Raw genomic sequence first — 15,095 nt, 5'->3', positions numbered from 1 at the left:
GGCTGACGAATGAAGATATAAAGGAGCGTTGTGGTGTGGATGTGGATGTGATAGGAAGCGTTATGAGGAACACACTGAGGTGGTTTGGCCATGTGGAGAGGATGGAGGGTGAAAGACTGACGAAGAGAGTGTATGTGAGTGAGGTGGCGGTGGGAGGAGCGAGGGGGAGGCCGAAGATGAGATGGAGGGATGGGGTGGAGAGGTATATGAAGGAGGGGTGTGTGAGATGGGAGCAGGGCAGTGAAATGGCGGGACAGGGCGACTTGGAGGCGATTTGTTTGTGGCCACCCCAAACGGGATTGAGGCGTCTGGCAATATATATATATATATATATATATATATATATATATATTAGGATGATCAAAAAAATAAAATTCCTCCAAAAATTTCTCCACATGGTTGCTTTCATGTCTTACAGTCTGTATGTCCTTTCTGAAAAATTTTGTGCTATTCTATGAGAAATTAGAGGTCGCCCAACTTGGAACTATTCCGCATTCAGCTGCTTTGGTTCAGAAAAGAGCGACTGATTTCCATAACGCACATAACATTTATTAAAACTTCCAAAACAAAATACATATCTAAATGTGATCATAAAGTTCTTTCATCAACTGGGTTATCATCCACTCATTAGTGTTTCCTTGGATGGTATGGACAACTGCTCTCGGTGGTTAGCCACGAGTTGCAGGAGATACTGTTTCAGGTCCTCGTTTGGGGTCGAGGTGGTATTATAACGCTCGATCAGAGTGATAAGACGCTACGCTGCGTCATGAACTTCAAATAAGCTGTCAGGTGCTGAGATCGGCTCTTCATGTGGCGTGGATGGCCATTCCTTCTGGAATCCCTTGAAGAGGCTTGTTTCAGGACTTCCTGCTTGACCAAAAGTTGCGGCGAATGTGGTAGCAAGGACAACTTCAAGAATATGATGCTGACAGGCAATCCAAACAAGCTCGTGACCCAGCGCCTCTTCAATTCTAACACAAGCTCCACGATGCAATCCAGTGTTTGATGCAGTCGTGTCGAAAACCAGACCTCTTACATGTGTGTCTAAATGCCATTGCATCATAACACGAAGACATGCATGCTTGAGCCTGAGCTTCACCTGTTCCTCTTTCGATCATTGGGACGCCAAGCAACTTCTCCTGGCCATTGAATGTAAGTCGGATTGCAACACGCTCTACATTTTCTTATGTGCTTCAATAGCTGGAAGAAGTTTTCCATCCCAATGAACGAGAACAGGTTCTTCTACCGAGAATGATTCCGTATTTTCCTGAGTTACTTGTTTCCGCCCACTTTCTCTGTACTGACGAATAGAGCTCCGAGAACACGTTACCCCGGACAGATCATGCCTGTACCACAGCACCTGTTATGAAAGCTGCATTCCTCTCTGAAACATTTGTTCGATCCAATGCTCCGATAACTTCTGACGATTTGAAAACGTTTATGGTGTCATCCTTTATAAAACGTTTCGAATGAGGTGCATCAGTTAGAGAATTCATCTTCGTCTTCTGTAAAGAATGATGAGGACTCAGCAAAAATTGTTGAGGTGTTTGCTCCTTCCAGCTGGCGCTGTTTTGTTACCGATACCTGGATTTTGCCATCATGTTTTTCTCCAATCTTGATCTTCTTCGTTCTTCTCTTGCAGTGGTTTCCTTATCAGTGCCAGCCATGCTACAAGAATGGACATTTCCCGTTGTATGCATAAGCTCATGGCATCATTAGCTGAAATGTCGTATAGTTCCGCAGAGCCTGCGTTGAAGATACCTTCGTTCATTTTTTCGCGATCATTTTTTCTGGTCCTATGCTTCTTTAGTGCGAGGTAGCGATCGAAAAACTTTGAAAGTTTCTGGACATAAGCATCGATCAGCAAAGTCGGGATTCGAACCCGGTCCCAGAACTCCATAACCGCCTGACAAGTCAGATTTAAACTCACTGGTATTGTTTGTGGTTGATCAACATGGTGGTACTGCACTAGAAGGAGTGCGTCCAACCATGTAAGTAATCTGTGTTTTGGCAGGTTTCCAGTTGGCTTCCCTAAAAGTCACACACCAGGATTTGTTCTAATTTTAGCCATATGACCTAAAAAAAAGATCAAGTTTGAGTATTGCTTCCGGTCGGAAATCACATCAGAGTCTGCAAAATCACTAAATACGGTCAAATTTAATGATTTACTTTCGATCAAAAAACTATTTTTCAGATGATGATCGTATTCGTGACGAAGTCATTAAGATAAAAACACAATACATTGCTACATACCTAAAATGCTCTATAGGGGAGTAAAATGCAACTAACATGTATACTCAGGGCTCTGTTAGCTCATGATTATCACCATATGCATATTTGGGCTAAATATTATTAAATTGTGCCCATAGCATTGCCAGTCCATGTGGACAAACAGTATGCTTGTGGAGAATGTCCATGACCATTTGGATAATTTTTGATCTACTAAGTTGGACCACCCAAATATATATATATATATATATATATATATATATATATATATATATATATATATATATATATATATATATATATATATATATATTATTATATATTATATATATAATATATATTATATATATATAATATATATATATATATATATATATATATATATATATATATATATATATATATATATATATATATATATGTGTGTGTGTGTGTGTGTGTGTGTGTGTGTGTGTGTGTGTGTGTGTGTGTGTGTGTGAAACCAGAGTTCATCAAGCTTTCTTAGTCAGAAAAAGATTTTACCTTGGAGCCAATGCCAGCGGCTCGCAGGAACCAGACAGTGGAGAGAGGAATTTAACTAAAATAAAATAAAATGCAGAGGGTTAGGACAGACAAAGTACAAGGGAAAGAGAGTACAAAGAATGTAGGGAAAAGTGTCCCATTAAGTCGCCTCTGACGACAAGCAGGGAATACTGGGGAAGTATTCTATCCTCCCTTCCCCAAGAGTCATGGTACAGTACAATTGCAGCAGATCAGAAAGTATTAGGATTTGAGAATAAAATACTGAGAAGGATTCTTGGGGTAAAGTGGCAAGAAAGAGTTACAAATGAAAGAGTAAGGGATATTACGAGAGTGGAACCAGTTTATGAATATGTGAGTGGCTGGAAATGGCTGGGGCATATATATATATATATATATATATATATATATATATATATATATATATATATATATATATATATATATATATATATATATATATATATATATATATATATAGAAAAGAAGGCAGTTTAATACAGGATGTGCCAGAGTGGACTACTAGAGGAAGAAGAGACAGAGGTAGGCCGAGGGAAACCTTGTTGAGGACAATGAAAAGAGAAGCAGGAGAGGAGTGTTGGTGGGACTGAAGGAGATGGCAAGAGACAAATATTGGTGGAGAGAGTTCATCGAGGCCCTATGCATCACATGGGGCGCCACAGGAAATTATATATATATATATATATATATATATATATATATATATATATATATATATATATATATATATATATATATATATATATATATATATATATATATAATCTCTCATCTCATCTCATCAGCCGTTTGAGTGTCCACTACAGGACCGGCCTATCCCTACCGAAATGAGGACGATACAGCCAATGTATCTCTACCAAGTGGCTTAGGCTGTCTGGTAGAGATTGTATGAAGGGTGAGAAGTGCTTGTAAGTGTAACTGTAGTGTTGTAGTGGCTTTGGATGTGTGTGTAGTGTGTGAACCAAGGGTAATCGACCCGCTCAAGCTGACTGGGTGCAAGCATAATTTTACAGTATGCGACACTGGTTCAACCACAACACCCCTGGTGTCCGTCAAGCAGTGCGTGGCCAGAAAAACGCTCCCAAAGTTTATTACCCTGGCGGCGCGCGCACCCTCGTTCTTCAGTGTACGAAAGCGCACATTTTATCACTGTACCACAGAGGCTCCATATATATATATATATATATATATATATATATATATATATATACAAAATAAAATCACAATAACACCCGATTTACAGATATGCTGATATCCACAAGTAAAAGGAAACACGAGATATCCCGAGATGTGAATACACGAAAGCCCTCCGGATATCCCGCGTTTCCTTTTGCTTCTGGATATCAAAGCATATATATATATATATATATATATATATATATATATATATATATATATATATATATATATATATATATATAGACAGACATAGATAGATAGATAGATATAGATGTAGATATTTATCTATTTATCAATCCATCTATATCTATCTATCTATCATCTATCTTATACATGTGTGTGTGTGTGTGTGTGTGTGTGTGTGTGTGTGTGTGTGTGTGTGTGTATGCGTTATATTTATATTAATTTCGGTAGGATGACAAACATAACATGCCGTCAACTTAGAGGAGTATAAAGCAGACACGGGGAAATACTTAAACCACGGATATTTCTCTCATTCTACTGGACAAATGGGTATTTGTTACACCATTTCAACGGAAATTTACTCGTTTTGTCACTTATCTGTTTGTTGGACATACGAGGTTTTGCACGTCACATTACAAAGATTTATGACAGTTTTCTGGGTTGTGTTATTCTGTTGCACCCAGTTACATACTAGGTCGCCATATGGCGGCTGGAGTGATTCGGATATCGATGGCAGGCAAGTACGGCTGTAAATGTGAGATACGGCAATCATAAGTAATTTGAGCAACCGAGGGAAAAGTGTCAAACAATAAAAAATAAAGTTGGTTTAGATTGCGTCATGTATGCAGATAAATATTATTTGTGCCAATATCAACTGTTTCACAGCAGAACTGCAAGGGACACAATTAAGAAGTTTTTTTTTTTTTTTTTATGCATATAATCTCTAGTGATAATGTCGCGTTCACTAATCACCTTCCCATATAAAACCGACTGTTTTATGCAAACATATCTTTACTGTTTTTACTATTGTTAATACAGTGACGTAGAACAATAAAGTAATACAAACATTTATGCATAAATAACCAAATATTGTTTTTGAAGCCTATTACTCTTGTAAGTCTTAGCTATTGGACTGAGAATCTACCCGAGTAAATTATATCAAGTAAATTTCTGGAGTGAAAATTTAGATTGTAGTTTTTCTGCACAGTCTCAAAAGAAAAATAAGTTTGATAACTTAATCCATCATTATAATACCACAAACCTATCCATGTTCAATGATAGGTTGAAAGTTAGATTCTCTGCAGTAATTCTTTCAGCGGTCGGCCTATTCATACAGCCAAATTAAATGCAGTGAATATTACAGTGAACTGTTATGAAGTTACTGATGGTAGGTTATGTAGATGAAAGAAAAAAAAGTGGGGTGGAGGGGGGTGCAGAGGCAAACGGAAGATGTGGGGGGTGGGGAGAGGGGAATGGCATGACTGGGAGTGCGTGTAATGTGCAAGGAAGCAGCAAGCTATGCAGAAGGGGTCCGGTAGTGTATATATAAGAATGCAACGCGCTGCACAGCACACACATCCTTACTTCCTCCAGTGGACTGCTGAGCTCCATCGCGGTGCCTCTCTCCTCAGGTCTTCATCTCTTAGCAGGTAATATCCACATTTCTGTGTACACATCCCCCCTTTGCAAAATGAAAGAAACATATTTTCGAAATATAAGCAGCTGTACCAGTGGAGTCTAAGAAAGCTATGGTAGTGTCTTTGTATACAGTAGACACGATATGCGGGCAAAAGGTTAACCAAGAGAACCGCGCATCCGCAGCCGGCGCATACGTAAATCCTTATCACATTATAAAGATACAGGTATAACGTCTTCAGCAACCCTCCAGCCTGACCCCAACTTGCCTACTAATGAACCTTTATGACCACCAACTGGATTACAGATATGCCTCCTATGGACATGACCTACAGGGACTGATGTTGTTGTTGTTGCTGAACCCCGATCGATCTGATCGAACAGACCAGTTAATCAGGTTTAAGCAACTACCGCAGTGGAGTGGTCCCATATGTTCCCTGCACCACTGATGCTTTGTCTGCGTTTTAGTGTGGTATGTGCTATGCAGGACTTCGTTATGTGCGCTATGTTCCATGGCCCTATCGCACGAGGTGGGTACGTCTTATCTGTGACTGCGTCCAACCGAAATCATTTGAGGTATGCACTGCCCTGTTCGTGAAGTAAATTTTTAGGTACTTCATTGATAAAGTTTGAATATCGGAAGTTACGATGTTGCAGAGAGTTTGAAAATGTATGTATGACGATAGTTTCATGTGTCTAGGTGTGCTGTGTTTGTCTTAGAATAAGGTTGTTGTGCAATTGCATTATTTGCTGCATAAAACTGCCTGCCTCTCATATTGATAGTTGATAACGGGGAGGACTAGTTTAAGAGCGTGAGTTATGGGAGTGGTTTTGGTGCAGCGTAGGGTGTTCCGTATGGTTTGTATGGTGCCAAGGTGTTGTAGTGAGTAATAAATGAGATAGGAACTCATTTTGGGGAGGCATAGGTCATCACTCATGTAACAGAATGTCTGTACAGTAGGGTAAATATATATCTTTCCCCAAGGTCAGCTCAGTAATTGCAGTGAGTGCATTAAGACTGGGGGTGCATCGTCTCTTGAGGTCTTGTATGTTGTCACTGAAGTTGAATCCAGTGTCATAATCCAAGAATCTTTGTGGAGGGTGTGTGTGGCACAACTACATTGTTACTTTTAATATAACTGGAGTTACTGTGGTCGCGTTTGCTGCTGGTGGCAAGTTTGGGGGCGAATTTGGCTGGGGCGATCGTCAGCCTGTTGTCCTCGACCTAAGTCTGCAGCGTATCGAGATCTGTTGCAGTGTGCAGACTGCTTCTGCAGTGTGGTGTGCGTTTGTCCTGACGATGTCATCTGCATTGGAGTAGTGTTTGTAGGTGGCTGGGCTGTGGGAATATCATGCATGTATATGAAGCGTAATGCGAGTGAAAGAACGGAACCCTGTGGTACTTTGTTTGGGAAATATCGCATTCGTCATGAGTTTGTCTGCCAGATAAATTGCTGGCAACCCAGTGTTATGGTAGTGCTCTCCATGTGTGTGTTCAAGATCTCGGTGATTAATTTGGATTGGAAGATGGTACCAGTGGCTTTATTAATGTCCATTGTTAAGAAAAACGTGCGCTGTGTGGGTGTCGTGGAGTTGATTTAGCTTTTATGTGAGTTTAATCAGCAAGTTGTTTGCTGGGTTTAGTGCCCTAAATTTCTATTATGAACGGAAAAAGGGGACAAGAGGTGTGACTTTGTTGAAAATCAGGTGTTCATTTATCTTGGATGGCATGCTAAGCAGTTGTTATGAGTCTGCAAGAGACAGGGTGTCTTGGGTCCTTGTTTGGTTCAAGTAGTCATAAATGTTTCATGTTTCCAAATACTTAGAATGCTATTGTGTGCAAATTAGTAGGTGCTCATGTTAATGAGGGTCTGGATGCCTGTTCAGCTTGTCCCTCCTGAGGGCAACTGATCACTACACAATTATCAAATCCATACGGGTAAACACAGGACATTCGTGACATTATAGAGGTTTAAACGAATGTGAATGAGGGGTGAAAGTAACTATAGTAGCTCCGTCATGGCTACTACTATCCTTTTACGACCCCAACTCTACTACAGATACAAGATTACGGAGATTCGAAGGAAAAATAATGTTATCCAGACGTGCAATTTCTACCATTTGTGACATCTCTCCCAAGCACAAACTCGCAACTGGCATGCCTTTTCCACGCGACACGTCCTTGGCACTTTTTTTTTCTTAATCCTCCGTGGAGATTGTGAGCACGCCAAGCTCCCATATACGAAAGGTCAAATATAAACAGAGATGTGACCGAAATGTAGCTTGTTATGAAAATAAGCAGTTCAATAATGAGGGCATTGCATATGGAAAGCCATCCATCCATCCATCATCCAATTCTACGTTGCCCCATGAGAAGCGTAGAAGCCCTGGGCTAGGCAATTTGGTCCTGACATTTAAGATGAGAATGACCAGCCTCACTCTTCCCCGAATGGCATTACATAAGCAATAAACACAACCATCCCTTGGATATAAACCTTCACCGGCTCAATCCGACTGGAGCGCTGTAATTACCCACTAAACCACCTGGCGCCATAATTTGGTTATATGGTTACCACCCAGCATACTAAATGGTTTCCTGGTGTACAGGAAACCATTTGGCTTCTCACTCATTGTAGAGTCACCCATAGGCAGAAGGAAGAGGAAAGATGAAGAAAAGAAAGACAAAAGAGGGAGTGTAAAGTCACCCGTAGGCGGAAGGACGAGGAAAGAATGAAGTAAAGAATGACAGAAGGGGAAGGAAGCAATGGAGGGAGGAGAGAACAGCACTACATCGAGTGAGTGGATGGTGAGCGTCCCCACCTACCGCAAGCCAATAACAGAAAAGGTGAGGCAGTTGTCTGAATAAGCTGAATGATGAATAGGGCAGTTCCAAGGCTCTACAGGATATGCTGTATTATTCCCAAGCATTCAAGTTAGCCTAGATCCACTCTAGTCAGTCAAATATTAGTCATGTTCGGAGCCAAGGAAGTAGATTTAGGCCTGTTTTAGATAGTTTAAGTCCTTTCAAGTCTTTGTTCCACTTCAGGCCAATCAGATGGGTTTTGGTCAGTATAGATAACACTGTTGCGATCCTGCCCATGAAACATGCACATAAAATAAGCCCCATCACGTTTAAATATTTAACCAGTAATCATACAGAGAGCGCATACCTTCACCATTGCAAAATAAAATGTTTTGCTCCTTTACCTGCAATCCGAATACATTGAAGGCCTCAAACAATGTTAATTTACGGTCTTTGTCTAACCTGTTGTTTCACAGGTCATACCTCCGCCAACTCTGATAAAAAATGAGATTTAATACTGAATCCGGATAAGGATTCACTTCAAAATCTATTCAACTCTTTCTTGACCCACTTCCCACCTATCCATCAGATTTCACCAAAATCCGATGTAAACTTTTTTTTTTAGATATCGTGCATACAACCAGAAAGACACGGATGAATACATAACCTTCAACTGTCCATCAGAATCTTGAGAGTAATTTCAGAATCACTTATTTTAAGTGATCAGAGAAATGTTTTGTCCGAAGAGACACTGGTCGATCCCAGGTGATTTTCTAGAATTAGCTAAAAAGAAAAAAAAACAAAAACAAAGACTACTGATCTCCCCCAGAACTCATGCCATGTCATAAGAACACACCTGCTAATATCATTACACCAGTCCTTAAAAAAAACTGCCATAACGTATTTATTATAAGCAGTAGTTATTAACGCTGACGTGGTGACTGGAGTGGTATCTCATGTCCCCCAGGGAACAGAGTATTAACAGTCTATGTCCAGGGTTAGACAATTAGAGCTAGTACATAAATAATAAATGAAAGCATCCGGCAATAATCAACTCTATCGGTACAGTATGTTAGGAAATATTTCGATCACTGCCTGTCAGGTGGTGTGATGGGTAGAAAAGAAGAGAAATTATATTGGAATGTTGGTGAGTGGTGGTGCTGTACAAGACGGGGAAGAACTGTACACCTTAGGTAAGACGCTACATAAATCAAATGATAGTCGCCGCGGCAATTTCACGTTAATAATTTTCTAGTCAGTCGTAGTGGCCAGAATGGTCAGTGGGGTATGTGATGAACAGACGAGAAAATACCTAAAGATTCATTCACATTTTATATTTCTGAGTGTTAAAAATAAACAGTTCATAATATGCAAGGTGTTAAAAACAAGTGCAGAAAGACAAACGTACAGTTTGCTGCATCATTTGCTACACCACAGTTATTACCAGGTTCTCATGTTAGGCAACTTGCCAGCTTTCTAAGAATGCTCCGATAGTGACTCAGAACGATCTGAAAAGGTAAATGTATTAGACACTAAAATGACCACTGTATGCAAACAGAAGGAGAGGAGTTAAGAAGTCTGCTTTAGAACAGTGAAGATCAACAAAGACGACTGTGAAAGTCACTATGACTTTAACATGAGAGCTGTTGTGATTGCTGTATGACGTGCTATTAAATACCAGAGTACATAGTAACTGACTGAGAACTGAGCCTTCTTGCTTGATCCCCAGCAGAGCATCTTCATCCCAGTGTTCAGGATGCGAGTGACTGTGGTCGTGCTGACGGCAGCGGTGGTCCTCATGGCCACGTTGGTCAACTCTCACTGTGGTCGACATGGTCACCATGGTCCTCCACCTAGTCCTATTGGTCAGTTCCACAGAAACCTGTAAGCAACTTAAACTGAGGAAATATGCAACTCACATACAATATCGTGAAATTATCTGCACATTGCATTATTTAACCATCAAGTGGTGCTGGAGCCCGTTCATTAAAATATACAAATGGAGTATGTTCTGCATTTCAGAGAAGTGCAAAGGAAATGCTACGTGCGAAACTTGTGTTGAGGACATAACATCGCGTAAGTGTTCCATCTTCTTTTATGTCTCGTATGTAGATCAGCATCTTTAGACAGTGTAACACAAGAAAAGTTTAGCTGGAGTTCAGATGTGTATGTTGTGGTGCACGAAGTAACAAGCCTATCATTCACTAACTGATATACTAAAAACAGCTTAATGAGTCATGTTTCCATTGTTGTATAAAGTCGCCTAGTAGTGGTATTAGGAAAATAACGAAAATAGATATTCTGATTCAAGGAGATAACCCCTACATGGCAGACTAAGAGTTGGACCTATAATCCTTCCCTCGTCTGACTTCGTCTCTCAAATATATTTTCTGCACAGAGTTCTTTGCCTGTCGAGGCCCCAACATGAACAGGCCGGCATGTACGGCAGTATGTAATGCATGAATAATGAAAGAAGAAAGGCAGAAAATGGAAGCAGGTCAAGGAAAAAAAGGAATGATGTACTGGCGAAGTCTAAAATAATAAAACAAAAAGAAATGAAATGGGTAAATGTCAAGATGTGACATTTGTAAGTTAGTGTTATTATATATGGCAACGATTAGGAAGGAGTAAGGGTTAATGAAAGATTTAATGATTTTGTTGCTAACAGCGCATGATCTAAGTATGTGCAATAGAAGTACGTACATTTGCATGCATGTATGTACAGGGTATGTATGTAAATATTTAGTATGAAATGATGTACCGATATGTAGTTATATTAATTGAGCATCCAGTGTTTGAAACAAGGTTGTGTAATTCCTGTGTGTCTCCTAGTGCATGTGTGTTTGCTGGGGTTGGGTTGGGGGGTCGGGGAGATGTTGCTCTCACCGTCTTTCGTGAGCGGTGATGGCGGTGATGATGGTGGCGATTTTCATAAATCAAGCTGCGTTAAATTACTTCTCATTCTGTTACCTCTCTCCCTTACTAATCTGCAGGTTGTGACACGGAGGGTATCTCCGACCAGTGCCACGAGTTGATGAACTGTACTCATGAAGAGCAAGTAAGTATTCCCCCCCTCCTCTCTCTCTCTCTCTCTCTCTCTCTCTATGTAAATATATATATATATATATATAAATATATATATATATATATTTATATATATATATATATATATATATATATATATATATATATATATATATATATATGTGTGTGTGTGTGTGTGTGTGTGTGTGTGTGTGTGTGTGCTAATTCAAATAATAAAACATTCAGACCACGTTAACCAATGATACTTCAATTCAACCAATCCTTTACTACCGACACTCAAGCTCAGTTCACCAGTGATATTCCACTTCGATTCACAATAATACCTTAATTCTGATACCGTTGTTTGTCTTCAAACAATGTTTCAGTGTAGTCAACTGGTATTATTAAAATATAGCCCTTAATACACTCCAGCCGGAATACATCAGTGAGTGTGAATCTGGGACTCTGTGAATACCAAGGGACTGGCTGGGATGTTATGTCTTAATGCCTATCAAGGTATTCTTCAAAGAGTCCTAGGCAGAATAAAATTCTCGTGCTTCGAATTTTGGTACTGCAGTTACTAGTAAGTGCCGTTCCTATGAAGAGCAATGATCAGACTTCTTAGGGTTGCTGTGGAATGTGGCATTTACACAGCGAATGTCCATTCCTGTGTACTGTTTAAATGTTGCTGTGAAAAGACCTCATAATGCTGCAGGTGGTCCTTTCCATACTGACAATGACAGAGTTCTGATAACCATTTATTCTTGGCCTGAACTTTGCTTGCAATGTAGTCACTCATAAAAGAAAAGACATCCCCGTGCGTTAGAGGCAATATAACTCGGGGTATTCAGTGTTGGTAACAGTGTATTTGACGTCAGTCATATAGGGGCATGAGGAGGGGTGTTTGAGAGGAGGGCGGAGTTAATCTGCACGAAACACTGCTTCAATCCACATTTCGAGTCAAACATACATTATATCTGACTTGTTATGTTGTCCTTCACACAAAATTAACTTTATGCTACAAGAACAAAGAACTTTCAGGTGCTAACACAATCTCATACCCGAAACATTTATGCATTAATGCCGCACATGATGCAAATGAAACCCCCGGCCTCAAGGTTTAAATGAATGGGCTCGACACACTTAGAATGAACTTTGAATGAACTTCTCCCAAACGCAGCTTCACACCCCCACACCTGACGTCATTTACAGTGTTACCAGGACCGATATCATATTGGTTGAAAGGTGTCTTGGCCGGGGGGGTCGTTTCTTTTATGAGTGACTGTACAGTACCACTGCGGCATACTATGAAGCTACGTAACACTGTGGCATACCATTAAGCCAGGTAACACTAATGGATCACCATCAACCTACGTAACACTGTGATACAACCATCAATCCACGTAACAATGTGGCATAACCATCAAGCCACGTAACACTGGCATCACCATTAAACCACGTAACACTGTGGCATCACAATCAATCCACGTAACACTGTGACGTAACCATCAAGCCGAGTAACATTATGACATCATTATCAAGCCACTTAATACGTAGCATCACCATCAATCCACGTAACACTGTGACAACCATCAATCCACATAACACTGTGACAACCATCAAGCCACGAAACGCTATGACATCATCAAACCTCGTAGCACTGTGGCATCACTATCAGTCTACATAACACTATGACAATCATCAATCCTCGAAACACTGTGACATCACCATTAAACCAAGTAACAATGTGGCATCACCATCAATCCATGTAACACTGTGACAAACCATGAAACCGAGTAACACTATGACATCGCCATCAAGCCAATCAACACTGTGGTATCACCATCAAACCACAAAACAGACTTATCACCATCATACAAAAAAACACTGTGGCATCACCGTCGAGCCATGTAACACTGGCATAACCATCAAGCCATGTTACGCTGTCATCACCATCAAGCCCCTTGACACGGTGGCATCACCATCAAGCCACTTGCATTCTCTAGAGAGCATTTAAAATCTCAGTCAGCTCTTGTAAAAAAAAAAAAATCCCACGAATGTTACCGACCCAAAGAAACGAAGGGACGACGACACAAAAGCCCATCGCAGCATGTCTTCGGTCCTTCTGTATCGACAGAGAAGGGGAAGTCATGAGAAAAGTCATGTTTAAAAATGCTAGGGACACTTGAAAGTTAGACGAGCTCTCTCTACCAGCAACGGAACAACAGAACATCACTTTGGGGAGCAGCCAATACCCTACCCATGAGGACGAAATATCAGCGAAAGGACAGAGAAAGCTGACGTAACAGATCAGACCCTGTAACATATGGGTTTCAGGAAACTTGGGGGAGGGATATAAACAGAAGAGCAGTAATCATGTGACACTACAGCAGAAGGCACTGAGTCTGCTAGGTGGGAAAGACGATACTAATACCTCATCATCAACGACTGGCGACGTAAATCCGGAAAGTATCAGCATCCACCGACAGATTCGAAATCGAGGATGGCCTGACTGCCCCAGTCGCCAGATATACACCAACATGATACACCGAATCTAACACCCTGAGACGGGCATCTGTAGCCGACGAGTAGACATCACACCCACATTAAGTGGAGAGAGAGAGAGAGAGAGAGAGAGAGAGAGAGAGAGAGAGAGAGAGAGAGAGAGAGAGAGAGACTGGCAGAAGTAATTCATTCGTCAATTAATTTTGATGTAATATATTTATAAAATAGGGACAACACTTGTTAACACTGCATACTGCGCTTCTTACCCTGAAAGTATCATAAGTATTATAGATAACATTATCTATCAACTGTCGGTAAGTTATAAAATCTCAAGCACTACTATAATTTAAAATAAAAATAATACATATATATATATATATATATATATATATATATATATATATATATATATATATATATATATATATATATATATATATATATATATATATATATATATATATATATATATATATATATATATATATCGTCCCAAAGGTGTTATTTCCTAACATTAAGTGAACTAATCACGTTAATTAGCATCAATACAGCTTCATGTACTGAACTTTATTTTCTCAGATCTGGCAATGTTTCCCAAAGCGAGGAAAGGACTATGATGGTCGTTAGTGTCAGCACCATTAAAATGACGAGCAAACTGACGGAACTCATCCTGGGCCAAGATTCACAAACATAAACAAACTACATCTCGTGATTAGGATTTAGGCTTCCAGTAACAAGAAACGTGGGAAGTTAATGATTATCCTTCCTTTGTCTTTGAAAAATAAGTTCTCACTTATAACAGGGAACTGCTAGTAAAAGTGTTTGTGAATCTGTTCTGTAGTGATTTTGACTTGTATTAACACCTCTTCTCTCATTCTAACAGCAAGTGCATGACATATCAGTGGTGAGGAAGGAAGCACTTGACAGGACAAAATTATTTGATGTACCGTAATTTCAGATTTTAATACTGTTCAAGTATCTAAATTATCAGAGATTGGATGTTTGATAAACACTGGTTTCATGAATTTCTGTTGGCTGCCTATATGTAATTACTTCAATTTTACCACTCTCTTATAAGAGTTAAAATTTTATATATGCTTTCATTTGCATATCAAAAATAACATAGTTCCCAGGACACAAACAGACACACACCCACACACACACACACACACACCTGCGCTAATTATCCTTTTACATTCTTTCCTTTTTTCCAGCA

General features: G+C 39.8%; 1 long non-coding RNA gene across 2 annotated transcripts in view; it reads left to right on the top strand.

The window, feature by feature from the left end:
• Nucleotides 1-14,667, top strand: part of LOC145407041 (uncharacterized) — a 43,709-nt gene extending 29,042 nt beyond the window's left edge. The window contains exons 1-5 of one of the 2 annotated variants that reach the window (XR_013898669.1): nucleotides 5,472-5,561; nucleotides 10,083-10,215; nucleotides 10,373-10,426; nucleotides 11,344-11,408; nucleotides 14,459-14,595. This is a non-coding gene — a long non-coding RNA (uncharacterized LOC145407041). Of the gene's footprint in view, nucleotides 1-5,471; nucleotides 5,562-10,082; nucleotides 10,216-10,372; nucleotides 10,427-11,343; nucleotides 11,409-14,458 lie in introns of those variants that run through there. The other variant, XR_013898670.1, reaches the window with a different exon arrangement.
• Nucleotides 14,668-15,095: the final 428 nt, after the last annotated feature.

Source organism: Coenobita brevimanus, chromosome 72, assembly GCF_032717465.1.
Source record: "Coenobita brevimanus isolate Jiangsu-jjx chromosome 72, ASM3271746v2, whole genome shotgun sequence".
Lineage (NCBI taxonomy): Eukaryota > Metazoa > Arthropoda > Malacostraca > Decapoda > Coenobitidae > Coenobita > Coenobita brevimanus.
This window is presented reverse-complemented; position numbering and strand designations above follow the sequence as displayed.